The sequence below is a fragment of the Schistocerca piceifrons genome, chromosome 1 (genome assembly GCF_021461385.2).
Source record: "Schistocerca piceifrons isolate TAMUIC-IGC-003096 chromosome 1, iqSchPice1.1, whole genome shotgun sequence".
Taxonomy (NCBI): Eukaryota; Metazoa; Arthropoda; class Insecta; order Orthoptera; family Acrididae; genus Schistocerca; species Schistocerca piceifrons.
The window spans coordinates 456975197-457001508 of NC_060138.1; the positions used below are offsets into that span (position 1 = coordinate 456975197).

General features: G+C 54.0%; 44 non-coding genes across 44 annotated transcripts; all 44 read right to left on the bottom strand.

Moving 5' to 3' along the window:
* Positions 1-149: 149 nt before the first annotated feature.
* Trnal-uag lies at positions 150-231 on the bottom strand. Its single transcript has one exon. It is a non-coding gene; the product is annotated as a tRNA-Leu (tRNA).
* Positions 232-978: 747 nt separating this feature from the next.
* Positions 979-1050, bottom strand: Trnah-gug. Its single transcript has one exon. It is a non-coding gene; the product is annotated as a tRNA-His (tRNA).
* Positions 1051-1436: 386 nt separating this feature from the next.
* Trnae-cuc lies at positions 1437-1508 on the bottom strand. The gene has a single exon. It is a non-coding gene; the product is annotated as a tRNA-Glu (tRNA).
* Positions 1509-1953: 445 nt separating this feature from the next.
* Positions 1954-2035, bottom strand: Trnal-uag. Its single transcript has one exon. It is a non-coding gene; the product is annotated as a tRNA-Leu (tRNA).
* Positions 2036-2782: 747 nt separating this feature from the next.
* On the bottom strand, positions 2783-2854 carry Trnah-gug. Its single transcript has one exon. It is a non-coding gene; the product is annotated as a tRNA-His (tRNA).
* A 386-nt stretch (positions 2855-3240) lies between these two features.
* Positions 3241-3312, bottom strand: Trnae-cuc. Its single transcript has one exon. It is a non-coding gene; the product is annotated as a tRNA-Glu (tRNA).
* A 445-nt stretch (positions 3313-3757) lies between these two features.
* On the bottom strand, positions 3758-3839 carry Trnal-uag. Its single transcript has one exon. It is a non-coding gene; the product is annotated as a tRNA-Leu (tRNA).
* Positions 3840-4586: 747 nt separating this feature from the next.
* Trnah-gug lies at positions 4587-4658 on the bottom strand. Its single transcript has one exon. It is a non-coding gene; the product is annotated as a tRNA-His (tRNA).
* Positions 4659-5044: 386 nt separating this feature from the next.
* Trnae-cuc lies at positions 5045-5116 on the bottom strand. The gene has a single exon. It is a non-coding gene; the product is annotated as a tRNA-Glu (tRNA).
* A 445-nt stretch (positions 5117-5561) lies between these two features.
* On the bottom strand, positions 5562-5643 carry Trnal-uag. Its single transcript has one exon. It is a non-coding gene; the product is annotated as a tRNA-Leu (tRNA).
* A 747-nt stretch (positions 5644-6390) lies between these two features.
* Positions 6391-6462, bottom strand: Trnah-gug. Its single transcript has one exon. It is a non-coding gene; the product is annotated as a tRNA-His (tRNA).
* A 386-nt stretch (positions 6463-6848) lies between these two features.
* Positions 6849-6920, bottom strand: Trnae-cuc. Its single transcript has one exon. It is a non-coding gene; the product is annotated as a tRNA-Glu (tRNA).
* Positions 6921-7365: 445 nt separating this feature from the next.
* Positions 7366-7447, bottom strand: Trnal-uag. The gene has a single exon. It is a non-coding gene; the product is annotated as a tRNA-Leu (tRNA).
* Positions 7448-8194: 747 nt separating this feature from the next.
* Positions 8195-8266, bottom strand: Trnah-gug. The gene has a single exon. It is a non-coding gene; the product is annotated as a tRNA-His (tRNA).
* A 386-nt stretch (positions 8267-8652) lies between these two features.
* On the bottom strand, positions 8653-8724 carry Trnae-cuc. The gene has a single exon. It is a non-coding gene; the product is annotated as a tRNA-Glu (tRNA).
* A 445-nt stretch (positions 8725-9169) lies between these two features.
* Positions 9170-9251, bottom strand: Trnal-uag. The gene has a single exon. It is a non-coding gene; the product is annotated as a tRNA-Leu (tRNA).
* Positions 9252-9998: 747 nt separating this feature from the next.
* On the bottom strand, positions 9999-10070 carry Trnah-gug. The gene has a single exon. It is a non-coding gene; the product is annotated as a tRNA-His (tRNA).
* A 386-nt stretch (positions 10071-10456) lies between these two features.
* Trnae-cuc lies at positions 10457-10528 on the bottom strand. The gene has a single exon. It is a non-coding gene; the product is annotated as a tRNA-Glu (tRNA).
* Positions 10529-10973: 445 nt separating this feature from the next.
* Positions 10974-11055, bottom strand: Trnal-uag. The gene has a single exon. It is a non-coding gene; the product is annotated as a tRNA-Leu (tRNA).
* A 747-nt stretch (positions 11056-11802) lies between these two features.
* Trnah-gug lies at positions 11803-11874 on the bottom strand. Its single transcript has one exon. It is a non-coding gene; the product is annotated as a tRNA-His (tRNA).
* A 386-nt stretch (positions 11875-12260) lies between these two features.
* On the bottom strand, positions 12261-12332 carry Trnae-cuc. The gene has a single exon. It is a non-coding gene; the product is annotated as a tRNA-Glu (tRNA).
* Positions 12333-12777: 445 nt separating this feature from the next.
* On the bottom strand, positions 12778-12859 carry Trnal-uag. The gene has a single exon. It is a non-coding gene; the product is annotated as a tRNA-Leu (tRNA).
* A 747-nt stretch (positions 12860-13606) lies between these two features.
* On the bottom strand, positions 13607-13678 carry Trnah-gug. Its single transcript has one exon. It is a non-coding gene; the product is annotated as a tRNA-His (tRNA).
* A 386-nt stretch (positions 13679-14064) lies between these two features.
* Trnae-cuc lies at positions 14065-14136 on the bottom strand. The gene has a single exon. It is a non-coding gene; the product is annotated as a tRNA-Glu (tRNA).
* A 445-nt stretch (positions 14137-14581) lies between these two features.
* Positions 14582-14663, bottom strand: Trnal-uag. The gene has a single exon. It is a non-coding gene; the product is annotated as a tRNA-Leu (tRNA).
* Positions 14664-15410: 747 nt separating this feature from the next.
* On the bottom strand, positions 15411-15482 carry Trnah-gug. Its single transcript has one exon. It is a non-coding gene; the product is annotated as a tRNA-His (tRNA).
* Positions 15483-15868: 386 nt separating this feature from the next.
* Positions 15869-15940, bottom strand: Trnae-cuc. The gene has a single exon. It is a non-coding gene; the product is annotated as a tRNA-Glu (tRNA).
* Positions 15941-16385: 445 nt separating this feature from the next.
* On the bottom strand, positions 16386-16467 carry Trnal-uag. The gene has a single exon. It is a non-coding gene; the product is annotated as a tRNA-Leu (tRNA).
* Positions 16468-17214: 747 nt separating this feature from the next.
* Trnah-gug lies at positions 17215-17286 on the bottom strand. The gene has a single exon. It is a non-coding gene; the product is annotated as a tRNA-His (tRNA).
* A 386-nt stretch (positions 17287-17672) lies between these two features.
* Trnae-cuc lies at positions 17673-17744 on the bottom strand. The gene has a single exon. It is a non-coding gene; the product is annotated as a tRNA-Glu (tRNA).
* Positions 17745-18189: 445 nt separating this feature from the next.
* On the bottom strand, positions 18190-18271 carry Trnal-uag. Its single transcript has one exon. It is a non-coding gene; the product is annotated as a tRNA-Leu (tRNA).
* A 747-nt stretch (positions 18272-19018) lies between these two features.
* Positions 19019-19090, bottom strand: Trnah-gug. Its single transcript has one exon. It is a non-coding gene; the product is annotated as a tRNA-His (tRNA).
* Positions 19091-19476: 386 nt separating this feature from the next.
* On the bottom strand, positions 19477-19548 carry Trnae-cuc. The gene has a single exon. It is a non-coding gene; the product is annotated as a tRNA-Glu (tRNA).
* Positions 19549-19993: 445 nt separating this feature from the next.
* On the bottom strand, positions 19994-20075 carry Trnal-uag. The gene has a single exon. It is a non-coding gene; the product is annotated as a tRNA-Leu (tRNA).
* Positions 20076-20822: 747 nt separating this feature from the next.
* Trnah-gug lies at positions 20823-20894 on the bottom strand. The gene has a single exon. It is a non-coding gene; the product is annotated as a tRNA-His (tRNA).
* A 376-nt stretch (positions 20895-21270) lies between these two features.
* Positions 21271-21342, bottom strand: Trnae-cuc. Its single transcript has one exon. It is a non-coding gene; the product is annotated as a tRNA-Glu (tRNA).
* Positions 21343-21787: 445 nt separating this feature from the next.
* Positions 21788-21869, bottom strand: Trnal-uag. Its single transcript has one exon. It is a non-coding gene; the product is annotated as a tRNA-Leu (tRNA).
* A 747-nt stretch (positions 21870-22616) lies between these two features.
* Trnah-gug lies at positions 22617-22688 on the bottom strand. The gene has a single exon. It is a non-coding gene; the product is annotated as a tRNA-His (tRNA).
* Positions 22689-23074: 386 nt separating this feature from the next.
* On the bottom strand, positions 23075-23146 carry Trnae-cuc. The gene has a single exon. It is a non-coding gene; the product is annotated as a tRNA-Glu (tRNA).
* Positions 23147-23591: 445 nt separating this feature from the next.
* Positions 23592-23673, bottom strand: Trnal-uag. The gene has a single exon. It is a non-coding gene; the product is annotated as a tRNA-Leu (tRNA).
* Positions 23674-24420: 747 nt separating this feature from the next.
* Positions 24421-24492, bottom strand: Trnah-gug. The gene has a single exon. It is a non-coding gene; the product is annotated as a tRNA-His (tRNA).
* Positions 24493-24878: 386 nt separating this feature from the next.
* On the bottom strand, positions 24879-24950 carry Trnae-cuc. The gene has a single exon. It is a non-coding gene; the product is annotated as a tRNA-Glu (tRNA).
* Positions 24951-25395: 445 nt separating this feature from the next.
* On the bottom strand, positions 25396-25477 carry Trnal-uag. Its single transcript has one exon. It is a non-coding gene; the product is annotated as a tRNA-Leu (tRNA).
* A 747-nt stretch (positions 25478-26224) lies between these two features.
* Trnah-gug lies at positions 26225-26296 on the bottom strand. Its single transcript has one exon. It is a non-coding gene; the product is annotated as a tRNA-His (tRNA).
* Between the last annotated feature and the right edge of the window lie 16 nt (positions 26297-26312).

Consider the following 26312-nt stretch of genomic DNA (forward strand, 5'->3'; position numbering starts at 1 on the left):
ATTGGAACCCACGCCTCCGAAGAGAATGGTGCCTGAAACCAGCGCCTTAGACCGCTCGGCCACGCTACCTACACAACACGCGCGTCACAAGAGCTGCGTCCTACCCCACGAGAACACACCGCAACGGCACAAAAATGAGACGTAAAAAGTGGCAACGGTGGGATTCGAACCCACGCCTCCGGAGAGACTGGTGCCTAAAACCAGCGCCTTAGACCGCTCGGCCACGTTACCGTTGGATCAGCAGCGGCAAAACGTTTCGTTTGTACTACAAAGATCACTTCGAAATGGAAGTATCTTGGCAATCGCCGTGCCATGTATTTCCACTGCTCTCCCACTGGAAGCGTCTCTTTAGGCCATCCAACGCAAGAAAAAGCCGTGCCCGCCGTATGGTAGCGACGCCACTTGTCTGTAGCTGTCGCAGTTAAGGAGACAGCGTCAAGAGACGTTTTCGTGCCGTGACCAGGTTTCGAACCTGGGCTTTCCTTAACCACTAAAGTATCGTAGCTGTAACTGTCAGACGGAGTTAGAATGCTCCATGTATCAAACATATGTGAGCTCAAGGAGGTTACACTTGAAGGAAAAGCGGCAGGTTAACGCGATCACATCAAAACCCCCGGCAGCTACGGGATTCGAAACCGCGCCTACAGAGAGACTGGTGCCTTAAACCAGCGCCTTAAAGCGCTCGGCCACGCTACATGCGCTGCTTGGTGCGCCAGTGTTCCTAGCATTTGTAGAAACAGTGCACGCCACAGCTTCCTGTTCTGCTGGGGCTGGCTGCTCATCCATCGCACTTCAAACGACTGCCCTTTTCGACTACAGAGAGCAGCGGACGTCTGCGCTCTGGGAGGCGACATTACGTGTTGGGGATGAAGTGGTAGTGCTAACTGCGGCCTGCGGAACACGAGTGAAAAAATCAAGAGAGTACTGTCATTTCGAGTACTCGCCATTGCAACGGCAGCAAGGCAAAACTTTCAAAATTGCCGTGACCAGGATTCGAACCTGGGTTATTGCGGCCACAACGCAATGTCCTAACCACTAGACGATCACGGCCATGGCCACGGAGGCGCCCGCGAAGGCAGCTGGCTGCAATGCAAGTGGCGATACCCAGCAAAGCCTAGGCCAAGGTGTACGCCACAGCAGTGTCAGACACGGTCTCCATCACATGTATACGAGCAAATGAACGTGCCTGCGCTGTCAGGACTCTAACTACAGTGGTTAGCTGCATTCACCTCCGTGGCAATGTCTTGCAGTCCTCCAAGCCTCTTGACTACAGGTACCGGTATGTGGCTCGATAACAAGTGGATAGACGCCGCATCTCTCTCGCCGTCAGGTGTTGCCGCGAGTCATACTTAACGTAGCTTTCTGCACGCGTCAGCGTAGCGTCAGTCGAGCAAAGTCGAGACAAGTCGCATAGGAGGAGCAAGAAAAACGCGCAAGTCCGGTACCGGGAATCGAACCCGGGCCTCCTCGTTGAGAGCCAGGTATCCTAGCCACTAGACCAAACCGGATAACGACGGAAGTGCTCTTTCCAGCGAACGCAGCAGCCGCCCACGGTTAACTGACGACAACTGTAAAAAATCCACTCTCTCGCGTTATAGAACGGCGTGCTCCGGACGCATTTCGTGGAGATGAACGCCAGCAATGATGAGAGCAAAAGGTGCCTACAAATCCTGTCGTTGCACCACGCACTGTTCTACGACAATTCACCAAGCAGACGCTCACGCGTTGTTGTGTTGTTTCCTTTGCGGGTAATGAGTGCATCTGCCTTCGACACAGGAAACATTACACGTTCGGCAGCTGTGGGATTGGAACCCACGCCTCCGAAGAGAATGGTGCCTGAAACCAGCGCCTTAGACCGCTCGGCCACGCTACCTACACAACACGCGCGTCACAAGAGCTGCGTCCTACCCCACGAGAACACACCGCAACGGCACAAAAATGAGACGTAAAAAGTGGCAACGGTGGGATTCGAACCCACGCCTCCGGAGAGACTGGTGCCTAAAACCAGCGCCTTAGACCGCTCGGCCACGTTACCGTTGGATCAGCAGCGGCAAAACGTTTCGTTTGTACTACAAAGATCACTTCGAAATGGAAGTATCTTGGCAATCGCCGTGCCATGTATTTCCACTGCTCTCCCACTGGAAGCGTCTCTTTAGGCCATCCAACGCAAGAAAAAGCCGTGCCCGCCGTATGGTAGCGACGCCACTTGTCTGTAGCTGTCGCAGTTAAGGAGACAGCGTCAAGAGACGTTTTCGTGCCGTGACCAGGTTTCGAACCTGGGCTTTCCTTAACCACTAAAGTATCGTAGCTGTAACTGTCAGACGGAGTTAGAATGCTCCATGTATCAAACATATGTGAGCTCAAGGAGGTTACACTTGAAGGAAAAGCGGCAGGTTAACGCGATCACATCAAAACCCCCGGCAGCTACGGGATTCGAAACCGCGCCTACAGAGAGACTGGTGCCTTAAACCAGCGCCTTAAAGCGCTCGGCCACGCTACATGCGCTGCTTGGTGCGCCAGTGTTCCTAGCATTTGTAGAAACAGTGCACGCCACAGCTTCCTGTTCTGCTGGGGCTGGCTGCTCATCCATCGCACTTCAAACGACTGCCCTTTTCGACTACAGAGAGCAGCGGACGTCTGCGCTCTGGGAGGCGACATTACGTGTTGGGGATGAAGTGGTAGTGCTAACTGCGGCCTGCGGAACACGAGTGAAAAAATCAAGAGAGTACTGTCATTTCGAGTACTCGCCATTGCAACGGCAGCAAGGCAAAACTTTCAAAATTGCCGTGACCAGGATTCGAACCTGGGTTATTGCGGCCACAACGCAATGTCCTAACCACTAGACGATCACGGCCATGGCCACGGAGGCGCCCGCGAAGGCAGCTGGCTGCAATGCAAGTGGCGATACCCAGCAAAGCCTAGGCCAAGGTGTACGCCACAGCAGTGTCAGACACGGTCTCCATCACATGTATACGAGCAAATGAACGTGCCTGCGCTGTCAGGACTCTAACTACAGTGGTTAGCTGCATTCACCTCCGTGGCAATGTCTTGCAGTCCTCCAAGCCTCTTGACTACAGGTACCGGTATGTGGCTCGATAACAAGTGGATAGACGCCGCATCTCTCTCGCCGTCAGGTGTTGCCGCGAGTCATACTTAACGTAGCTTTCTGCACGCGTCAGCGTAGCGTCAGTCGAGCAAAGTCGAGACAAGTCGCATAGGAGGAGCAAGAAAAACGCGCAAGTCCGGTACCGGGAATCGAACCCGGGCCTCCTCGTTGAGAGCCAGGTATCCTAGCCACTAGACCAAACCGGATAACGACGGAAGTGCTCTTTCCAGCGAACGCAGCAGCCGCCCACGGTTAACTGACGACAACTGTAAAAAATCCACTCTCTCGCGTTATAGAACGGCGTGCTCCGGACGCATTTCGTGGAGACGAACGCCAGCAATGATGAGAGCAAAAGGTGCCTACAAATCCTGTCGTTGCACCACGCACTGTTCTACGACAATTCACCAAGCAGACGCTCACGCGTTGTTGTGTTGTTTCCTTTGCGGGTAATGAGTGCATCTGCCTTCGACACAGGAAACATTACACGTTCGGCAGCTGTGGGATTGGAACCCACGCCTCCGAAGAGAATGGTGCCTGAAACCAGCGCCTTAGACCGCTCGGCCACGCTACCTACACAACACGCGCGTCACAAGAGCTGCGTCCTACCCCACGAGAACACACCGCAACGGCACAAAAATGAGACGTAAAAAGTGGCAACGGTGGGATTCGAACCCACGCCTCCGGAGAGACTGGTGCCTAAAACCAGCGCCTTAGACCGCTCGGCCACGTTACCGTTGGATCAGCAGCGGCAAAACGTTTCGTTTGTACTACAAAGATCACTTCGAAATGGAAGTATCTTGGCAATCGCCGTGCCATGTATTTCCACTGCTCTCCCACTGGAAGCGTCTCTTTAGGCCATCCAACGCAAGAAAAAGCCGTGCCCGCCGTATGGTAGCGACGCCACTTGTCTGTAGCTGTCGCAGTTAAGGAGACAGCGTAAAGAGACGTTTTCGTGCCGTGACCAGGTTTCGAACCTGGGCTTTCCTTAACCACTAAAGTATCGTAGCTGTAACTGTCAGACGGAGTTAGAATGCTCCATGTATCAAACATATGTGAGCTCAAGGAGGTTACACTTGAAGGAAAAGCGGCAGGTTAACGCGATCACATCAAAACCCCCGGCAGCTACGGGATTCGAAACCGCGCCTACAGAGAGACTGGTGCCTTAAACCAGCGCCTTAAAGCGCTCGGCCACGCTACATGCGCTGCTTGGTGCGCCAGTGTTCCTAGCATTTGTAGAAACAGTGCACGCCACAGCTTCCTGTTCTGCTGGGGCTGGCTGCTCATCCATCGCACTTCAAACGACTGCCCTTTTCGACTACAGAGAGCAGCGGACGTCTGCGCTCTGGGAGGCGACATTACGTGTTGGGGATGAAGTGGTAGTGCTAACTGCGGCCTGCGGAACACGAGTGAAAAAATCAAGAGAGTACTGTCATTTCGAGTACTCGCCATTGCAACGGCAGCAAGGCAAAACTTTCAAAATTGCCGTGACCAGGATTCGAACCTGGGTTATTGCGGCCACAACGCAATGTCCTAACCACTAGACGATCACGGCCATGGCCACGGAGGCGCCCGCGAAGGCAGCTGGCTGCAATGCAAGTGGCGATACCCAGCAAAGCCTAGGCCAAGGTGTACGCCACAGCAGTGTCAGACACGGTCTCCATCACATGTATACGAGCAAATGAACGTGCCTGCGCTGTCAGGACTCTAACTACAGTGGTTAGCTGCATTCACCTCCGTGGCAATGTCTTGCAGTCCTCCAAGCCTCTTGACTACAGGTACCGGTATGTGGCTCGATAACAAGTGGATAGACGCCGCATCTCTCTCGCCGTCAGGTGTTGCCGCGAGTCATACTTAACGTAGCTTTCTGCACGCGTCAGCGTAGCGTCAGTCGAGCAAAGTCGAGACAAGTCGCATAGGAGGAGCAAGAAAAACGCGCAAGTCCGGTACCGGGAATCGAACCCGGGCCTCCTCGTTGAGAGCCAGGTATCCTAGCCACTAGACCAAACCGGATAACGACGGAAGTGCTCTTTCCAGCGAACGCAGCAGCCGCCCACGGTTAACTGACGACAACTGTAAAAAATCCACTCTCTCGCGTTATAGAACGGCGTGCTCCGGACGCATTTCGTGGAGACGAACGCCAGCAATGATGAGAGCAAAAGGTGCCTACAAATCCTGTCGTTGCACCACGCACTGTTCTACGACAATTCACCAAGCAGACGCTCACGCGTTGTTGTGTTGTTTCCTTTGCGGGTAATGAGTGCATCTGCCTTCGACACAGGAAACATTACACGTTCGGCAGCTGTGGGATTGGAACCCACGCCTCCGAAGAGAATGGTGCCTGAAACCAGCGCCTTAGACCGCTCGGCCACGCTACCTACACAACACGCGCGTCACAAGAGCTGCGTCCTACCCCACGAGAACACACCGCAACGGCACAAAAATGAGACGTAAAAAGTGGCAACGGTGGGATTCGAACCCACGCCTCCGGAGAGACTGGTGCCTAAAACCAGCGCCTTAGACCGCTCGGCCACGTTACCGTTGGATCAGCAGCGGCAAAACGTTTCGTTTGTACTACAAAGATCACTTCGAAATGGAAGTATCTTGGCAATCGCCGTGCCATGTATTTCCACTGCTCTCCCACTGGAAGCGTCTCTTTAGGCCATCCAACGCAAGAAAAAGCCGTGCCCGCCGTATGGTAGCGACGCCACTTGTCTGTAGCTGTCGCAGTTAAGGAGACAGCGTCAAGAGACGTTTTCGTGCCGTGACCAGGTTTCGAACCTGGGCTTTCCTTAACCACTAAAGTATCGTAGCTGTAACTGTCAGACGGAGTTAGAATGCTCCATGTATCAAACATATGTGAGCTCAAGGAGGTTACACTTGAAGGAAAAGCGGCAGGTTAACGCGATCACATCAAAACCCCCGGCAGCTACGGGATTCGAAACCGCGCCTACAGAGAGACTGGTGCCTTAAACCAGCGCCTTAAAGCGCTCGGCCACGCTACATGCGCTGCTTGGTGCGCCAGTGTTCCTAGCATTTGTAGAAACAGTGCACGCCACAGCTTCCTGTTCTGCTGGGGCTGGCTGCTCATCCATCGCACTTCAAACGACTGCCCTTTTCGACTACAGAGAGCAGCGGACGTCTGCGCTCTGGGAGGCGACATTACGTGTTGGGGATGAAGTGGTAGTGCTAACTGCGGCCTGCGGAACACGAGTGAAAAAATCAAGAGAGTACTGTCATTTCGAGTACTCGCCATTGCAACGGCAGCAAGGCAAAACTTTCAAAATTGCCGTGACCAGGATTCGAACCTGGGTTATTGCGGCCACAACGCAATGTCCTAACCACTAGACGATCACGGCCATGGCCACGGAGGCGCCCGCGAAGGCAGCTGGCTGCAATGCAAGTGGCGATACCCAGCAAAGCCTAGGCCAAGGTGTACGCCACAGCAGTGTCAGACACGGTCTCCATCACATGTATACGAGCAAATGAACGTGCCTGCGCTGTCAGGACTCTAACTACAGTGGTTAGCTGCATTCACCTCCGTGGCAATGTCTTGCAGTCCTCCAAGCCTCTTGACTACAGGTACCGGTATGTGGCTCGATAACAAGTGGATAGACGCCGCATCTCTCTCGCCGTCAGGTGTTGCCGCGAGTCATACTTAACGTAGCTTTCTGCACGCGTCAGCGTAGCGTCAGTCGAGCAAAGTCGAGACAAGTCGCATAGGAGGAGCAAGAAAAACGCGCAAGTCCGGTACCGGGAATCGAACCCGGGCCTCCTCGTTGAGAGCCAGGTATCCTAGCCACTAGACCACACCGGATAACGACGGAAGTGCTCTTTCCAGCGAACGCAGCAGCCGCCCACGGTTAACTGACGACAACTGTAAAAAATCCACTCTCTCGCGTTATAGAACGGCGTGCTCCGGACGCATTTCGTGGAGACGAACGCCAGCAATGATGAGAGCAAAAGGTGCCTACAAATCCTGTCGTTGCACCACGCACTGTTCTACGACAATTCACCAAGCAGACGCTCACGCGTTGTTGTGTTGTTTCCTTTGCGGGTAATGAGTGCATCTGCCTTCGACACAGGAAACATTACACGTTCGGCAGCTGTGGGATTGGAACCCACGCCTCCGAAGAGAATGGTGCCTGAAACCAGCGCCTTAGACCGCTCGGCCACGCTACCTACACAACACGCGCGTCACAAGAGCTGCGTCCTACCCCACGAGAACACACCGCAACGGCACAAAAATGAGACGTAAAAAGTGGCAACGGTGGGATTCGAACCCACGCCTCCGGAGAGACTGGTGCCTAAAACCAGCGCCTTAGACCGCTCGGCCACGTTACCGTTGGATCAGCAGCGGCAAAACGTTTCGTTTGTACTACAAAGATCACTTCGAAATGGAAGTATCTTGGCAATCGCCGTGCCATGTATTTCCACTGCTCTCCCACTGGAAGCGTCTCTTTAGGCCATCCAACGCAAGAAAAAGCCGTGCCCGCCGTATGGTAGCGACGCCACTTGTCTGTAGCTGTCGCAGTTAAGGAGACAGCGTAAAGAGACGTTTTCGTGCCGTGACCAGGTTTCGAACCTGGGCTTTCCTTAACCACTAAAGTATCGTAGCTGTAACTGTCAGACGGAGTTAGAATGCTCCATGTATCAAACATATGTGAGCTCAAGGAGGTTACACTTGAAGGAAAAGCGGCAGGTTAACGCGATCACATCAAAACCCCCGGCAGCTACGGGATTCGAAACCGCGCCTACAGAGAGACTGGTGCCTTAAACCAGCGCCTTAAAGCGCTCGGCCACGCTACATGCGCTGCTTGGTGCGCCAGTGTTCCTAGCATTTGTAGAAACAGTGCACGCCACAGCTTCCTGTTCTGCTGGGGCTGGCTGCTCATCCATCGCACTTCAAACGACTGCCCTTTTCGACTACAGAGAGCAGCGGACGTCTGCGCTCTGGGAGGCGACATTACGTGTTGGGGATGAAGTGGTAGTGCTAACTGCGGCCTGCGGAACACGAGTGAAAAAATCAAGAGAGTACTGTCATTTCGAGTACTCGCCATTGCAACGGCAGCAAGGCAAAACTTTCAAAATTGCCGTGACCAGGATTCGAACCTGGGTTATTGCGGCCACAACGCAATGTCCTAACCACTAGACGATCACGGCCATGGCCACGGAGGCGCCCGCGAAGGCAGCTGGCTGCAATGCAAGTGGCGATACCCAGCAAAGCCTAGGCCAAGGTGTACGCCACAGCAGTGTCAGACACGGTCTCCATCACATGTATACGAGCAAATGAACGTGCCTGCGCTGTCAGGACTCTAACTACAGTGGTTAGCTGCATTCACCTCCGTGGCAATGTCTTGCAGTCCTCCAAGCCTCTTGACTACAGGTACCGGTATGTGGCTCGATAACAAGTGGATAGACGCCGCATCTCTCTCGCCGTCAGGTGTTGCCGCGAGTCATACTTAACGTAGCTTTCTGCACGCGTCAGCGTAGCGTCAGTCGAGCAAAGTCGAGACAAGTCGCATAGGAGGAGCAAGAAAAACGCGCAAGTCCGGTACCGGGAATCGAACCCGGGCCTCCTCGTTGAGAGCCAGGTATCCTAGCCACTAGACCAAACCGGATAACGACGGAAGTGCTCTTTCCAGCGAACGCAGCAGCCGCCCACGGTTAACTGACGACAACTGTAAAAAATCCACTCTCTCGCGTTATAGAACGGCGTGCTCCGGACGCATTTCGTGGAGACGAACGCCAGCAATGATGAGAGCAAAAGGTGCCTACAAATCCTGTCGTTGCACCACGCACTGTTCTACGACAATTCACCAAGCAGACGCTCACGCGTTGTTGTGTTGTTTCCTTTGCGGGTAATGAGTGCATCTGCCTTCGACACAGGAAACATTACACGTTCGGCAGCTGTGGGATTGGAACCCACGCCTCCGAAGAGAATGGTGCCTGAAACCAGCGCCTTAGACCGCTCGGCCACGCTACCTACACAACACGCGCGTCACAAGAGCTGCGTCCTACCCCACGAGAACACACCGCAACGGCACAAAAATGAGACGTAAAAAGTGGCAACGGTGGGATTCGAACCCACGCCTCCGGAGAGACTGGTGCCTAAAACCAGCGCCTTAGACCGCTCGGCCACGTTACCGTTGGATCAGCAGCGGCAAAACGTTTCGTTTGTACTACAAAGATCACTTCGAAATGGAAGTATCTTGGCAATCGCCGTGCCATGTATTTCCACTGCTCTCCCACTGGAAGCGTCTCTTTAGGCCATCCAACGCAAGAAAAAGCCGTGCCCGCCGTATGGTAGCGACGCCACTTGTCTGTAGCTGTCGCAGTTAAGGAGACAGCGTCAAGAGACGTTTTCGTGCCGTGACCAGGTTTCGAACCTGGGCTTTCCTTAACCACTAAAGTATCGTAGCTGTAACTGTCAGACGGAGTTAGAATGCTCCATGTATCAAACATATGTGAGCTCAAGGAGGTTACACTTGAAGGAAAAGCGGCAGGTTAACGCGATCACATCAAAACCCCCGGCAGCTACGGGATTCGAAACCGCGCCTACAGAGAGACTGGTGCCTTAAACCAGCGCCTTAAAGCGCTCGGCCACGCTACATGCGCTGCTTGGTGCGCCAGTGTTCCTAGCATTTGTAGAAACAGTGCACGCCACAGCTTCCTGTTCTGCTGGGGCTGGCTGCTCATCCATCGCACTTCAAACGACTGCCCTTTTCGACTACAGAGAGCAGCGGACGTCTGCGCTCTGGGAGGCGACATTACGTGTTGGGGATGAAGTGGTAGTGCTAACTGCGGCCTGCGGAACACGAGTGAAAAAATCAAGAGAGTACTGTCATTTCGAGTACTCGCCATTGCAACGGCAGCAAGGCAAAACTTTCAAAATTGCCGTGACCAGGATTCGAACCTGGGTTATTGCGGCCACAACGCAATGTCCTAACCACTAGACGATCACGGCCATGGCCACGGAGGCGCCCGCGAAGGCAGCTGGCTGCAATGCAAGTGGCGATACCCAGCAAAGCCTAGGCCAAGGTGTACGCCACAGCAGTGTCAGACACGGTCTCCATCACATGTATACGAGCAAATGAACGTGCCTGCGCTGTCAGGACTCTAACTACAGTGGTTAGCTGCATTCACCTCCGTGGCAATGTCTTGCAGTCCTCCAAGCCTCTTGACTACAGGTACCGGTATGTGGCTCGATAACAAGTGGATAGACGCCGCATCTCTCTCGCCGTCAGGTGTTGCCGCGAGTCATACTTAACGTAGCTTTCTGCACGCGTCAGCGTAGCGTCAGTCGAGCAAAGTCGAGACAAGTCGCATAGGAGGAGCAAGAAAAACGCGCAAGTCCGGTACCGGGAATCGAACCCGGGCCTCCTCGTTGAGAGCCAGGTATCCTAGCCACTAGACCAAACCGGATAACGACGGAAGTGCTCTTTCCAGCGAACGCAGCAGCCGCCCACGGTTAACTGACGACAACTGTAAAAAATCCACTCTCTCGCGTTATAGAACGGCGTGCTCCGGACGCATTTCGTGGAGACGAACGCCAGCAATGATGAGAGCAAAAGGTGCCTACAAATCCTGTCGTTGCACCACGCACTGTTCTACGACAATTCACCAAGCAGACGCTCACGCGTTGTTGTGTTGTTTCCTTTGCGGGTAATGAGTGCATCTGCCTTCGACACAGGAAACATTACACGTTCGGCAGCTGTGGGATTGGAACCCACGCCTCCGAAGAGAATGGTGCCTGAAACCAGCGCCTTAGACCGCTCGGCCACGCTACCTACACAACACGCGCGTCACAAGAGCTGCGTCCTACCCCACGAGAACACACCGCAACGGCACAAAAATGAGACGTAAAAAGTGGCAACGGTGGGATTCGAACCCACGCCTCCGGAGAGACTGGTGCCTAAAACCAGCGCCTTAGACCGCTCGGCCACGTTACCGTTGGATCAGCAGCGGCAAAACGTTTCGTTTGTACTACAAAGATCACTTCGAAATGGAAGTATCTTGGCAATCGCCGTGCCATGTATTTCCACTGCTCTCCCACTGGAAGCGTCTCTTTAGGCCATCCAACGCAAGAAAAAGCCGTGCCCGCCGTATGGTAGCGACGCCACTTGTCTGTAGCTGTCGCAGTTAAGGAGACAGCGTAAAGAGACGTTTTCGTGCCGTGACCAGGTTTCGAACCTGGGCTTTCCTTAACCACTAAAGTATCGTAGCTGTAACTGTCAGACGGAGTTAGAATGCTCCATGTATCAAACATATGTGAGCTCAAGGAGGTTACACTTGAAGGAAAAGCGGCAGGTTAACGCGATCACATCAAAACCCCCGGCAGCTACGGGATTCGAAACCGCGCCTACAGAGAGACTGGTGCCTTAAACCAGCGCCTTAAAGCGCTCGGCCACGCTACATGCGCTGCTTGGTGCGCCAGTGTTCCTAGCATTTGTAGAAACAGTGCACGCCACAGCTTCCTGTTCTGCTGGGGCTGGCTGCTCATCCATCGCACTTCAAACGACTGCCCTTTTCGACTACAGAGAGCAGCGGACGTCTGCGCTCTGGGAGGCGACATTACGTGTTGGGGATGAAGTGGTAGTGCTAACTGCGGCCTGCGGAACACGAGTGAAAAAATCAAGAGAGTACTGTCATTTCGAGTACTCGCCATTGCAACGGCAGCAAGGCAAAACTTTCAAAATTGCCGTGACCAGGATTCGAACCTGGGTTATTGCGGCCACAACGCAATGTCCTAACCACTAGACGATCACGGCCATGGCCACGGAGGCGCCCGCGAAGGCAGCTGGCTGCAATGCAAGTGGCGATACCCAGCAAAGCCTAGGCCAAGGTGTACGCCACAGCAGTGTCAGACACGGTCTCCATCACATGTATACGAGCAAATGAACGTGCCTGCGCTGTCAGGACTCTAACTACAGTGGTTAGCTGCATTCACCTCCGTGGCAATGTCTTGCAGTCCTCCAAGCCTCTTGACTACAGGTACCGGTATGTGGCTCGATAACAAGTGGATAGACGCCGCATCTCTCTCGCCGTCAGGTGTTGCCGCGAGTCATACTTAACGTAGCTTTCTGCACGCGTCAGCGTAGCGTCAGTCGAGCAAAGTCGAGACAAGTCGCATAGGAGGAGCAAGAAAAACGCGCAAGTCCGGTACCGGGAATCGAACCCGGGCCTCCTCGTTGAGAGCCAGGTATCCTAGCCACTAGACCAAACCGGATAACGACGGAAGTGCTCTTTCCAGCGAACGCAGCAGCCGCCCACGGTTAACTGACGACAACTGTAAAAAATCCACTCTCTCGCGTTATAGAACGGCGTGCTCCGGACGCATTTCGTGGAGACGAACGCCAGCAATGATGAGAGCAAAAGGTGCCTACAAATCCTGTCGTTGCACCACGCACTGTTCTACGACAATTCACCAAGCAGACGCTCACGCGTTGTTGTGTTGTTTCCTTTGCGGGTAATGAGTGCATCTGCCTTCGACACAGGAAACATTACACGTTCGGCAGCTGTGGGATTGGAACCCACGCCTCCGAAGAGAATGGTGCCTGAAACCAGCGCCTTAGACCGCTCGGCCACGCTACCTACACAACACGCGCGTCACAAGAGCTGCGTCCTACCCCACGAGAACACACCGCAACGGCACAAAAATGAGACGTAAAAAGTGGCAACGGTGGGATTCGAACCCACGCCTCCGGAGAGACTGGTGCCTAAAACCAGCGCCTTAGACCGCTCGGCCACGTTACCGTTGGATCAGCAGCGGCAAAACGTTTCGTTTGTACTACAAAGATCACTTCGAAATGGAAGTATCTTGGCAATCGCCGTGCCATGTATTTCCACTGCTCTCCCACTGGAAGCGTCTCTTTAGGCCATCCAACGCAAGAAAAAGCCGTGCCCGCCGTATGGTAGCGACGCCACTTGTCTGTAGCTGTCGCAGTTAAGGAGACAGCGTCAAGAGACGTTTTCGTGCCGTGACCAGGTTTCGAACCTGGGCTTTCCTTAACCACTAAAGTATCGTAGCTGTAACTGTCAGACGGAGTTAGAATGCTCCATGTATCAAACATATGTGAGCTCAAGGAGGTTACACTTGAAGGAAAAGCGGCAGGTTAACGCGATCACATCAAAACCCCCGGCAGCTACGGGATTCGAAACCGCGCCTACAGAGAGACTGGTGCCTTAAACCAGCGCCTTAAAGCGCTCGGCCACGCTACATGCGCTGCTTGGTGCGCCAGTGTTCCTAGCATTTGTAGAAACAGTGCACGCCACAGCTTCCTGTTCTGCTGGGGCTGGCTGCTCATCCATCGCACTTCAAACGACTGCCCTTTTCGACTACAGAGAGCAGCGGACGTCTGCGCTCTGGGAGGCGACATTACGTGTTGGGGATGAAGTGGTAGTGCTAACTGCGGCCTGCGGAACACGAGTGAAAAAATCAAGAGAGTACTGTCATTTCGAGTACTCGCCATTGCAACGGCAGCAAGGCAAAACTTTCAAAATTGCCGTGACCAGGATTCGAACCTGGGTTATTGCGGCCACAACGCAATGTCCTAACCACTAGACGATCACGGCCATGGCCACGGAGGCGCCCGCGAAGGCAGCTGGCTGCAATGCAAGTGGCGATACCCAGCAAAGCCTAGGCCAAGGTGTACGCCACAGCAGTGTCAGACACGGTCTCCATCACATGTATACGAGCAAATGAACGTGCCTGCGCTGTCAGGACTCTAACTACAGTGGTTAGCTGCATTCACCTCCGTGGCAATGTCTTGCAGTCCTCCAAGCCTCTTGACTACAGGTACCGGTATGTGGCTCGATAACAAGTGGATAGACGCCGCATCTCTCTCGCCGTCAGGTGTTGCCGCGAGTCATACTTAACGTAGCTTTCTGCACGCGTCAGCGTAGCGTCAGTCGAGCAAAGTCGAGACAAGTCGCATAGGAGGAGCAAGAAAAACGCGCAAGTCCGGTACCGGGAATCGAACCCGGGCCTCCTCGTTGAGAGCCAGGTATCCTAGCCACTAGACCAAACCGGATAACGACGGAAGTGCTCTTTCCAGCGAACGCAGCAGCCGCCCACGGTTAACTGACGACAACTGTAAAAAATCCACTCTCTCGCGTTATAGAACGGCGTGCTCCGGACGCATTTCGTGGAGACGAACGCCAGCAATGATGAGAGCAAAAGGTGCCTACAAATCCTGTCGTTGCACCACGCACTGTTCTACGACAATTCACCAAGCAGACGCTCACGCGTTGTTGTGTTGTTTCCTTTGCGGGTAATGAGTGCATCTGCCTTCGACACAGGAAACATTACACGTTCGGCAGCTGTGGGATTGGAACCCACGCCTCCGAAGAGAATGGTGCCTGAAACCAGCGCCTTAGACCGCTCGGCCACGCTACCTACACAACACGCGCGTCACAAGAGCTGCGTCCTACCCCACGAGAACACACCGCAACGGCACAAAAATGAGACGTAAAAAGTGGCAACGGTGGGATTCGAACCCACGCCTCCGGAGAGACTGGTGCCTAAAACCAGCGCCTTAGACCGCTCGGCCACGTTACCGTTGGATCAGCAGCGGCAAAACGTTTCGTTTGTACTACAAAGATCACTTCGAAATGGAAGTATCTTGGCAATCGCCGTGCCATGTATTTCCACTGCTCTCCCACTGGAAGCGTCTCTTTAGGCCATCCAACGCAAGAAAAAGCCGTGCCCGCCGTATGGTAGCGACGCCACTTGTCTGTAGCTGTCGCAGTTAAGGAGACAGCGTCAAGAGACGTTTTCGTGCCGTGACCAGGTTTCGAACCTGGGCTTTCCTTAACCACTAAAGTATCGTAGCTGTAACTGTCAGACGGAGTTAGAATGCTCCATGTATCAAACATATGTGAGCTCAAGGAGGTTACACTTGAAGGAAAAGCGGCAGGTTAACGCGATCACATCAAAACCCCCGGCAGCTACGGGATTCGAAACCGCGCCTACAGAGAGACTGGTGCCTTAAACCAGCGCCTTAAAGCGCTCGGCCACGCTACATGCGCTGCTTGGTGCGCCAGTGTTCCTAGCATTTGTAGAAACAGTGCACGCCACAGCTTCCTGTTCTGCTGGGGCTGGCTGCTCATCCATCGCACTTCAAACGACTGCCCTTTTCGACTACAGAGAGCAGCGGACGTCTGCGCTCTGGGAGGCGACATTACGTGTTGGGGATGAAGTGGTAGTGCTAACTGCGGCCTGCGGAACACGAGTGAAAAAATCAAGAGAGTACTGTCATTTCGAGTACTCGCCATTGCAACGGCAGCAAGGCAAAACTTTCAAAATTGCCGTGACCAGGATTCGAACCTGGGTTATTGCGGCCACAACGCAATGTCCTAACCACTAGACGATCACGGCCATGGCCACGGAGGCGCCCGCGAAGGCAGCTGGCTGCAATGCAAGTGGCGATACCCAGCAAAGCCTAGGCCAAGGTGTACGCCACAGCAGTGTCAGACACGGTCTCCATCACATGTATACGAGCAAATGAACGTGCCTGCGCTGTCAGGACTCTAACTACAGTGGTTAGCTGCATTCACCTCCGTGGCAATGTCTTGCAGTCCTCCAAGCCTCTTGACTACAGGTACCGGTATGTGGCTCGATAACAAGTGGATAGACGCCGCATCTCTCTCGCCGTCAGGTGTTGCCGCGAGTCATACTTAACGTAGCTTTCTGCACGCGTCAGCGTAGCGTCAGTCGAGCAAAGTCGAGACAAGTCGCATAGGAGGAGCAAGAAAAACGCGCAAGTCCGGTACCGGGAATCGAACCCGGGCCTCCTCGTTGAGAGCCAGGTATCCTAGCCACTAGACCAAACCGGATAACGACGGAAGTGCTCTTTCCAGCGAACGCAGCAGCCGCCCACGGTTAACTGACGACAACTGTAAAAAATCCACTCTCTCGCGTTATAGAACGGCGTGCTCCGGACGCATTTCGTGGAGACGAACGCCAGCAATGATGAGAGCAAAAGGTGCCTACAAATCCTGTCGTTGCACCACGCACTGTTCTACGACAATTCACCAAGCAGACGCTCACGCGTTGTTGTGTTGTTTCCTTTGCGGGTAATGAGTGCATCTGCCTTCGACACAGGAAACATTACACGTTCGGCAGCTGTGGGATTGGAACCCACGCCTCCGAAGAGAATGGTGCCTGAAACCAGCGCCTTAGACCGCTCGGCCACGCTACCTACACAACACGCGCGTCACAAGAGCTGCGTCCTACCCCACGAGAACACACCGCAACGGCACAAAAATGAGACGTAAAAAGTGGCAACGGTGGGATTCGAACCCACGCCTCCGGAGAGACTGGTGCCTAAAACCAGCGCCTTAGACCGCTCGGCCACGTTACCGTTGGATCAGCAGCGGCAAAACGTTTCGTTTGTACTACAAAGATCACTTCGAAATGGAAGTATCTTGGCAATCGCCGTGCCATGTATTTCCACTGCTCTCCCACTGGAAGCGTCTCTTTAGGCCATCCAACGCAAGAAAAAGCCGTGCCCGCCGTATGGTAGCGACGCCACTTGTCTGTAGCTGTCGCAGTTAAGGAGACAGCGTCAAGAGACGTTTTCGTGCCGTGACCAGGTTTCGAACCTGGGCTTTCCTTAACCACTAAAGTATCGTAGCTGTAACTGTCAGACGGAGTTAGAATGCTCCATGTATCAAACATATGTGAGCTCAAGGAGGTTACACTTGAAGGAAAAGCGGCAGGTTAACGCGATCACATCAAAACCCCCGGCAGCTACGGGATTCGAAACCGCGCCTACAGAGAGACTGGTGCCTTAAACCAGCGCCTTAAAGCGCTCGGCCACGCTACATGCGCTGCTTGGTGCGCCAGTGTTCCTAGCATTTGTAGAAACAGTGCACGCCACAGCTTCCTGTTCTGCTGGGGCTGGCTGCTCATCCATCGCACTTCAAACGACTGCCCTTTTCGACTACAGAGAGCAGCGGACGTCTGCGCTCTGGGAGGCGACATTACGTGTTGGGGATGAAGTGGTAGTGCTAACTGCGGCCTGCGGAACACGAGTGAAAAAATCAAGAGAGTACTGTCATTTCGAGTACTCGCCATTGCAACGGCAGCAAGGCAAAACTTTCAAAATTGCCGTGACCAGGATTCGAACCTGGGTTATTGCGGCCACAACGCAATGTCCTAACCACTAGACGATCACGGCCATGGCCACGGAGGCGCCCGCGAAGGCAGCTGGCTGCAATGCAAGTGGCGATACCCAGCAAAGCCTAGGCCAAGGTGTACGCCACAGCAGTGTCAGACACGGTCTCCATCACATGTATACGAGCAAATGAACGTGCCTGCGCTGTCAGGACTCTAACTACAGTGGTTAGCTGCATTCACCTCCGTGGCAATGTCTTGCAGTCCTCCAAGCCTCTTGACTACAGGTACCGGTATGTGGCTCGATAACAAGTGGATAGACGCCGCATCTCTCTCGCCGTCAGGTGTTGCCGCGAGTCATACTTAACGTAGCTTTCTGCACGCGTCAGCGTAGCGTCAGTCGAGCAAAGTCGAGACAAGTCGCATAGGAGGAGCAAGAAAAACGCGCAAGTCCGGTACCGGGAATCGAACCCGGGCCTCCTCGTTGAGAGCCAGGTATCCTAGCCACTAGACCAAACCGGATAACGACGGAAGTGCTCTTTCCAGCGAACGCAGCAGCCGCCCACGGTTAACTGACGACAACTGTAAAAAATCCACTCTCTCGCGTTATAGAACGGCGTGCTCCGGACGCATTTCGTGGAGACGAACGCCAGCAATGATGAGAGCAAAAGGTGCCTACAAATCCTGTCGTTGCACCACGCACTGTTCTACGACAATTCACCAAGCAGACGCTCACGCGTTGTTGTGTTGTTTCCTTTGCGGGTAATGAGTGCATCTGCCTTCGACACAGGAAACATTACACGTTCGGCAGCTGTGGGATTGGAACCCACGCCTCCGAAGAGAATGGTGCCTGAAACCAGCGCCTTAGACCGCTCGGCCACGCTACCTACACAACACGCGCGTCACAAGAGCTGCGTCCTACCCCACGAGAACACACCGCAACGGCACAAAAATGAGACGTAAAAAGTGGCAACGGTGGGATTCGAACCCACGCCTCCGGAGAGACTGGTGCCTAAAACCAGCGCCTTAGACCGCTCGGCCACGTTACCGTTGGATCAGCAGCGGCAAAACGTTTCGTTTGTACTACAAAGATCACTTCGAAATGGAAGTATCTTGGCAATCGCCGTGCCATGTATTTCCACTGCTCTCCCACTGGAAGCGTCTCTTTAGGCCATCCAACGCAAGAAAAAGCCGTGCCCGCCGTATGGTAGCGACGCCACTTGTCTGTAGCTGTCGCAGTTAAGGAGACAGCGTCAAGAGACGTTTTCATGCCGTGACCAGGTTTCGAACCTGGGCTTTCCTTAACCACTAAAGTATCGTAGCTGTAACTGTCAGACGGAGTTAGAATGCTCCATGTATCAAACATATGTGAGCTCAAGGAGGTTACACTTGAAGGAAAAGCGGCAGGTTAACGCGATCACATCAAAACCCCCGGCAGCTACGGGATTCGAAACCGCGCCTACAGAGAGACTGGTGCCTTAAACCAGCGCCTTAAAGCGCTCGGCCACGCTACATGCGCTGCTTGGTGCGCCAGTGTTCCTAGCATTTGTAGAAACAGTGCACGCCACAGCTTCCTGTTCTGCTGGGGCTGGCTGCTCATCCATCGCACTTCAAACGACTGCCCTTTTCGACTACAGAGAGCAGCGGACGTCTGCGCTCTGGGAGGCGACATTACGTGTTGGGGATGAAGTGGTAGTGCTAACTGCGGCCTGCGGAACACGAGTGAAAAAATCAAGAGAGTACTGTCATTTCGAGTACTCGCCATTGCAACGGCAGCAAGGCAAAACTTTCAAAATTGCCGTGACCAGGATTCGAACCTGGGTTATTGCGGCCACAACGCAATGTCCTAACCACTAGACGATCACGGCCATGGCCACGGAGGCGCCCGCGAAGGCAGCTGGCTGCAATGCAAGTGGCGATACCCAGCAAAGCCTAGGCCAAGGTGTACGCCACAGCAGTGTCAGACACGGTCTCCATCACATGTATACGAGCAAATGAACGTGCCTGCGCTGTCAGGACTCTAACTACAGTGGTTAGCTGCATTCACCTCCGTGGCAATGTCTTGCAGTCCTCCAAGCCTCTTGACTACAGGTACCGGTATGTGGCTCGATAACAAGTGGATAGACGCCGCATCTCTCTCGCCGTCAGGTGTTGCCGCGAGTCATACTTAACGTAGCTTTCTGCACGCGTCAGCGTAGCGTCAGTCGAGCAAAGTCGAGACAAGTCGCATAGGAGGAGCAAGAAAAACGCGCAAGTCCGGTACCGGGAATCGAACCCGGGCCTCCTCGTTGAGAGCCAGGTATCCTAGCCACTAGACCAAACCGGATAACGACGGAAGTGCTCTTTCCAGCGAACGCAGCAGCCGCCCACGGTTAACTGACGACAACTGTAAAAAATCCACTCTCTCGCGTTATAGAACGGCGTGCTCCGGACGCATTTCGTGGAGACGAACGCCAGCAATGATGAGAGCAAAAGGTGCCTACAAATCCTGTCGTTGCACCACGCACTGTTCTACGACAATTCACCAAGCAGACGCTCACGCGTTGTTGTGTTGTTTCCTTTGCGGGTAATGAGTGCATCTGCCTTCGACACAGGAAACATTACACGTTCGGCAGCTGTGGGATTGGAACCCACGCCTCCGAAGAGAATGGTGCCTGAAACCAGCGCCTTAGACCGCTCGGCCACGCTACCTACACAACACGCGCGTCACAAGAGCTGCGTCCTACCCCACGAGAACACACCGCAACGGCACAAAAATGAGACGTAAAAAGTGGCAACGGTGGGATTCGAACCCACGCCTCCGGAGAGACTGGTGCCTAAAACCAGCGCCTTAGACCGCTCGGCCACGTTACCGTTGGATCAGCAGCGGCAAAACGTTTCGTTTGTACTACAAAGATCACTTCGAAATGGAAGTATCTTGGCAATCGCCGTGCCATGTATTTCCACTGCTCTCCCACTGGAAGCGTCTCTTTAGGCCATCCAACGCAAGAAAAAGCCGTGCCCGCCGTATGGTAGCGACGCCACTTGTCTGTAGCTGTCGCAGTTAAGGAGACAGCGTCAAGAGACGTTTTCGTGCCGTGACCAGGTTTCGAACCTGGGCTTTCCTTAACCACTAAAGTATCGTAGCTGTAACTGTCAGACGGAGTTAGAATGCTCCATGTATCAAACATATGTGAGCTCAAGGAGGTTACACTTGAAGGAAAAGCGGCAGGTTAACGCGATCACATCAAAACCCCCGGCAGCTACGGGATTCGAAACCGCGCCTACAGAGAGACTGGTGCCTTAAACCAGCGCCTTAAAGCGCTCGGCCACGCTACATGCGCTGCTTGGTGCGCCAGTGTTCCTAGCATTTGTAGAAACAGTGCACGCCACAGCTTCCTGTTCTGCTGGGGCTGGCTGCTCATCCATCGCACTTCAAACGACTGCCCTTTTCGACTACAGAGAGCAGCGGACGTCTGCGCTCTGGGAGGCGACATTACGTGTTGGGGATGAAGTGGTAGTGCTAACTGCGGCCTGCGGAACACGAGTGAAAAAATCAAGAGAGTACTGTCATTTCGAGTACTCGCCATTGCAACGGCAGCAAGGCAAAACTTTCAAAATTGCCGTGACCAGGATTCGAACCTGGGTTATTGCGGCCACAACGCAATGTCCTAACCACTAGACGATCACGGCCATGGCCACGGAGGCGCCCGCGAAGGCAGCTGGCTGCAATGCAAGTGGCGATACCCAGCAAAGCCTAGGCCAAGGTGTACGCCACAGCAGTGTCAGACACGGTCTCCATCACATGTATACGAGCAAATGAACGTGCCTGCGCTGTCAGGACTCTAACTACAGTGGTTAGCTGCATTCACCTCCGTGGCAATGTCTTGCAGTCCTCCAAGCCTCTTGACTACAGGTACCGGTATGTGGCTCGATAACAAGTGGATAGACGCCGCATCTCTCTCGCCGTCAGGTGTTGCCGCGAGTCATACTTAACGTAGCTTTCTGCACGCGTCAGCGTAGCGTCAGTCGAGACAAGTCGCATAGGAGGAGCAAGAAAAACGCGCAAGTCCGGTACCGGGAATCGAACCCGGGCCTCCTCGTTGAGAGCCAGGTATCCTAGCCACTAGACCAAACCGGATAACGACGGAAGTGCTCTTTCCAGCGAACGCAGCAGCCGCCCACGGTTAACTGACGACAACTGTAAAAAATCCACTCTCTCGCGTTATAGAACGGCGTGCTCCGGACGCATTTCGTGGAGACGAACGCCAGCAATGATGAGAGCAAAAGGTGCCTACAAATCCTGTCGTTGCACCACGCACTGTTCTACGACAATTCACCAAGCAGACGCTCACGCGTTGTTGTGTTGTTTCCTTTGCGGGTAATGAGTGCATCTGCCTTCGACACAGGAAACATTACACGTTCGGCAGCTGTGGGATTGGAACCCACGCCTCCGAAGAGAATGGTGCCTGAAACCAGCGCCTTAGACCGCTCGGCCACGCTACCTACACAACACGCGCGTCACAAGAGCTGCGTCCTACCCCACGAGAACACACCGCAACGGCACAAAAATGAGACGTAAAAAGTGGCAACGGTGGGATTCGAACCCACGCCTCCGGAGAGACTGGTGCCTAAAACCAGCGCCTTAGACCGCTCGGCCACGTTACCGTTGGACCAGCAGCGGCAAAACGTTTCGTTTGTACTACAAAGATCACTTCGAAATGGAAGTATCTTGGCAATCGCCGTGCCATGTATTTCCACTGTTCTCCCACTGGAAGCGTCTCTTTAGGCCATCCAACGCAAGAAAAAGCCGTGCCCGCCGTATGGTAGCGACGCCACTTGTCTGTAGCTGTCGCAGTTAAGGAGACAGCGTCAAGAGACGTTTTCGTGCCGTGACCAGGTTTCGATCCTGGGCTTTCCTTAACCACTAAAGTATCGTAGCTGTAACTGTCAGACGGAGTTAGAATGCTCCATGTATCAAACATATGTGAGCTCAAGGAGGTTACACTTGAAGGAAAAGCGGCAGGTTAACGCGAGCACATCAAAACCCCCGGCAGCTACGGGATTCGAAACCGCGCCTACAGAGAGACTGGTGCCTTAAACCAGCGCCTTAAAGCGCTCGGCCACGCTACATGCGCTGCTTGGTGCGCCAGTGTTCCTAGCATTTGTAGAAACAGTGCACGCCACAGCTTCCTGTTCTGCTGGGACTGGCTGCTCATCCATCGCACTTCAAACGACTGCCCTTTTCGACTACAGAGAGCAGCGGACGTCTGCGCTCTGGGAGGCGACATTACGTGTTGGGGATGAAGTGGTAGTGCTAACTGCGGCCTGCGGAACACGAGTGAAAAAATCAAGAGAGTACTGTCATTTCGAGTACTCGCCATTGCAACGGCAGCAAGGCAAAACTTTCAAAATTGCCGTGACCAGGATTCGAACCTGGGTTATTGCGGCCACAACGCAATGTCCTAACCACTAGACGATCACGGCCATGGCCACGGAGGCGCCCGCGAAGGCAGCTGGCTGCAATGCAAGTGGCGATACCCAGCAAAGCCTAGGCCAAGGTGTACGCCACAGCAGTGTCAGACACGGTCTCCATCACATGTATACGAGCAAATGAACGTGCCTGCGCTGTCAGGACTCTAACTACAGTGGTTAGCTGCATTCACCTCCGTGGCAATGTCTTGCAGTCCTCCAAGCCTCTTGACTACAGGTACCGGTATGTGGCTCGATAACAAGTGGATAGACGCCGCATCTCTCTCGCCGTCAGGTGTTGCCGCGAGTCATACTTAACGTAGCTTTCTGCACGCGTCAGCGTAGCGTCAGTCGAGCAAAGTCGAGACAAGTCGCATAGGAGGAGCAAGAAAAACGCGCAAGTCCGGTACCGGGAATCGAACCCGGGCCTCCTCGTTGAGAGCCAGGTATCCTAGCCACTAGACCAAACCGGATAACGACGGAAGTGCTCTTTCCAGCGAACGCAGCAGCCGCCCACGGTTAACTGACGACAACTGTAAAAAATCCACTCTCTCGCGTTATAGAACGGCGTGCTCCGGACGCATTTCGTGGAGACGAACGCCAGCAATGATGAGAGCAAAAGGTGCCTACAAATCCTGTCGTTGCACCACGCACTGTTCTACGACAATTCACCAAGCAGACGCTCACGCGTTGTTGTGTTGTTTCCTTTGCGGGCAATGAGTGCATCTGCCTTCGACACAGGAAACATTACACGTTCGGCAGCTGTGGGATTGGAACCCACGCCTCCGAAGAGAATGGTGCCTGAAACCAGCGCCTTAGACCGCTCGGCCACGCTACCTACACAACACGCGCGTCACAAGAGCTGCGTCCTACCCCACGAGAACACACCGCAACTGCACAAAAATGAGACGTAAAAAGTGGCAACGGTGGGATTCGAACCCACGCCTCCGGAGAGACTGGTGCCTAAAACCAGCGCCTTAGACCGCTCGGCCACGTTACCGTTGGATCAGCAGCGGCAAAACGTTTCGTTTGTACTACAAAGATCACTTCGAAATGGAAGTATCTTGGCAATCGCCGTGCCATGTATTTCCACTGCTCTCCCACTGGAAGCGTCTCTTTAGGCCATCCAACGCAAGAAAAAGCCGTGCCCGCCGTATGGTAGCGACGCCACTTGTCTGTAGCTGTCGCAGTTAAGGAGACAGCGTCAAGAGACGTTTTCGTGCCGTGACCAGGTTTCGAACCTGGGCTTTCCTTAACCACTAAAGTATCGTAGCTGTAACTGTCAGACGGAGTTAGAATGCTCCATGTATCAAACATATGTGAGCTCAAGGAGGTTACACTTGAAGGAAAAGCGGCAGGTTAACGCGATCACATCAAAACCCCCGGCAGCTACGGGATTCGAAACCGCGCCTACAGAGAGACTGGTGCCTTAAACCAGCGCCTTAAAGCGCTCGGCCACGCTACATGCGCTGCTTGGTGCGCCAGTGTTCCTAGCATTTGTAGAAACAGTGCACGCCACAGCTTCCTGTTCTGCTGGGGCTGGCTGCTCATCCATCGCACTTCAAACGACTGCCCTTTTCGACTACAGAGAGCAGCGGACGTCTGCGCTCTGGGAGGCGACATTACGTGTTGGGGATGAAGTGGTAGTGCTAACTGCGGCCTGCGGAACACGAGTGAAAAAATCAAGAGAGTACTGTCATTTCGAGTACTCGCCATTGCAACGGCAGCAAGGCAAAACTTTCAAAATTGCCGTGACCAGGATTCGAACCTGGGTTATTGCGGCCACAACGCAATGTCCTAACCACTAGACGATCACGGCCATGGCCACGGAGGCGCCCGCGAAGGCAGCTGGCTGCAATGCAAGTGGCGATACCCAGCAAAGCCTAGGCCAAGGTGTACGCCACAGCAGTGTCAGACACGGTCTCCATCACATGTATACGAGCAAATGAACGTGCCTGCGCTGTCAGGACTCTAACTACAGTGGTTAGCTGCATTCACCTCCGTGGCAATGTCTTGCAGTCCTCCAAGCCTCTTGACTACAGGTACCGGTATGTGGCTCGATAACAAGTGGATAGACGCCGCATCTCTCTCGCCGTCAGGTGTTGCCGCGAGTCATACTTAACGTAGCTTTCTGCACGCGTCAGCGTAGCGTCAGTCGAGCAAAGTCGAGACAAGTCGCATAGGAGGAGCAAGAATAACGCGCAAGTCCGGTACCGGGAATCGAACCCGGGCCTCCTCGTTGAGAGCCAGGTATCCTAGCCACTAGACCAAACCGGATAACGACGGAAGTGCTCTTTCCAGCGAACGCAGCAGCCGCCCACGGTTAACTGACGACAACTGTAAAAAATCCACTCTCTCGCGTTATAGAACGGCGTGCTCCGGACGCATTTCGTGGAGACGAACGCCAGCAATGATGAGAGCAAAAGGTGCCTACAAATCCTGTCGTTGCACCACGCACTGTTCTACGACAATTCACCAAGCAGACGCTCACGCGTTGTTGTGTTGTTTCCTTTGCGGGTAATGAGTGCATCTGCCTTCGACACAGGAAACATTACACGTTCGGCAGCTGTGGGATTGGAACCCACGCCTCCGAAGAGAATGGTGCCTGAAACCAGCGCCTTAGACCGCTCGGCCACGCTACCTACACAACACGCGCGTCACAAGAGCTGCGTCCTACCCCACGAGAACACACCGCAACGGCACAAAAATGAGACGTAAAAAGTGGCAACGGTGGGATTCGAACCCACGCCTCCGGAGAGACTGGTGCCTAAAACCAGCGCCTTAGACCGCTCGGCCACGTTACCGTTGGATCAGCAGCGGCAAAACGTTTCGTTTGTACTACAAAGATCACTTCGAAATGGAAGTATCTTGGCAATCGCCGTGCCATGTATTTCCACTGCTCTCCCACTGGAAGCGTCTCTTTAGGCCATCCAACGCAAGAAAAAGCCGTGCCCGCCGTATGGTAGCGACGCCACTTGTCTGTAGCTGTCGCAGTTAAGGAGACAGCGTCAAGAGACGTTTTCGTGCCGTGACCAGGTTTCGAACCTGGGCTTTCCTTAACCACTAAAGTATCGTAGCTGTAACTGTCAGACGGAGTTAGAATGCTCCATGTATCAAACATATGTGAGCTCAAGGAGGTTACACTTGAAGGAAAAGCGGCAGGTTAACGCGATCACATCAAAACCCCCGGCAGCTACGGGATTCGAAACCGCGCCTACAGAGAGACTGGTGCCTTAAACCAGCGCCTTAAAGCGCTCGGCCACGCTACATGCGCTGCTTGGTGCGCCAGTGTTCCTAGCATTTGTAGAAACAGTGCACGCCACAGCTTCCTGTTCTGCTGGGGCTGGCTGCTCATCCATCGCACTTCAAACGACTGCCCTTTTCGACTACAGAGAGCAGCGGACGTCTGCGCTCTGGGAGGCGACATTACGTGTTGGGGATGAAGTGGTAGTGCTAACTGCGGCCTGCGGAACACGAGTGAAAAAATCAAGAGAGTACTGTCATTTCGAGTACTCGCCATTGCAACGGCAGCAAGGCAAAACTTTCAAAATTGCCGTGACCAGGATTCGAACCTGGGTTATTGCGGCCACAACGCAATGTCCTAACCACTAGACGATCACGGCCATGGCCACGGAGGCG